Raw genomic sequence first — 1,437 nt, 5'->3', positions numbered from 1 at the left:
ATTTCAAATCTACTTGGACTAACATGTTTTGGCAGGTTAGGAGTCATCATCAGCTAAGACAGTTTTATTTTCTAACAGGGTGGTTGACCTTTGAAATGGGTTGCCTTCAGATGTTGTGGAGGCAGTACATTTAAGAGAAAGCTTAATAAGTATATGAATGATAAAGGCTGGCTTAAGATTTTTTTTTTATGATTTATTAATAGTTTAGTTTAGAGGATGGAACAGCCGAGATGGACCATGTTGTCCCAAAACATTATGTTATGTTTCATTACTTTGTTTCTTTCCTCCCAGTTAGTTTAACTCCTCCCAAACAAATGATCTTTTTAGAAAACAGCGATATTAGTGTTTTATAAAACTCGAGAGAAGAGGTGGTACGAAAATCTCATGACAACTTAGTGTCAGGTGCATCAAAGACATTATTAGAATTCAAAAAGACATAAACTTAAACCTAACATCAGTTCTTTATAATTTATGTAATTATTCTTATAGGTACCTGTAACTTATTAAATCTAACAATATTTAAATACTGTTAATCAGTAGACTTCTGTTTTAGTTTGTTTAGTATATTATATAAAGAATTAAACGTGTAATGAAATGTATTCAGAAAAGTGAATGGTGTCAGAATGTTTTAAAATGAAAAAAAATTGGACGAAAGAACTTAGATTAAATTCATATAAATATATATGTTCTAAATTTCGTGTTAGTTTTTGTGACAAATGTGTTACTGAAGCTTGGGACTAAAGTACCAGGAATTTTACCATAGTCTGTATTAATTATATAAATATGACAAATGAAATATTTGTGAAATGTATAAATGTCTTTTTTTCCTCACTTCTGTCATTCTATACTTTCTAAAAATTCTACCTTCAATTTACAGACTTGTTTTTTTATATTGTTCACTACCAGTGAGGTCTGAATATTGTACCACATTGGGAAATATTTAACTATTACAACACTCGAGGTAAAGAACTAACCAAAGGAATTGGCTGGAATTACTAATATTCTATATAAAATACGTGATTAACTGCAATATCGATTGTGTTTTGTTTGACTCGTATGTTACCAGGTGGCTGTGTAACCAACAAAGGCATGGACTTGTAAACAATTTGGTGGATGTGGCTCTTGTATTAAAAAAAATAAGATTTTTGTGAAAGCAAAAAATTTGGTTCGAAATTGTTTTAATGATAGTGATTTTGTTAAGTACAAACTAACTCTGTGTTTTCATGCACGTAAATATATATATATATATATATATGTATGAAGTTTCTGTTTTGTAGGTTAATTCTGTAGATGGTCTTGATCAAAATCTTTCTCACTGTTGTTCACGAGATGGTAAAGTCCAAGCCTTTTGGGCACAGCTATCTTATGGTATTGATCTTTATAAAGGACGTGGCAGGTTATCACCAGAAAGAACTTAGGACGTGGCAGGTTATCACA

The 1,437-nt window shown here is 30.7% G+C and overlaps 1 long non-coding RNA gene across 1 annotated transcript in view; it reads left to right on the top strand.

The window, feature by feature from the left end:
• The window catches only part of LOC111087013, a 7,569-nt gene that overhangs the window by 1,804 nt on the left and 4,328 nt on the right, over nucleotides 1-1,437 (top strand). The gene's annotated exons all lie outside the window — the stretch shown is intronic.

Source organism: Limulus polyphemus, unplaced genomic scaffold (assembly GCF_000517525.1).
Source record: "Limulus polyphemus unplaced genomic scaffold, Limulus_polyphemus-2.1.2 Scaffold1640, whole genome shotgun sequence".
NCBI lineage: Eukaryota > Metazoa > Arthropoda > Merostomata > Xiphosura > Limulidae > Limulus > Limulus polyphemus.
This window is presented reverse-complemented; position numbering and strand designations above follow the sequence as displayed.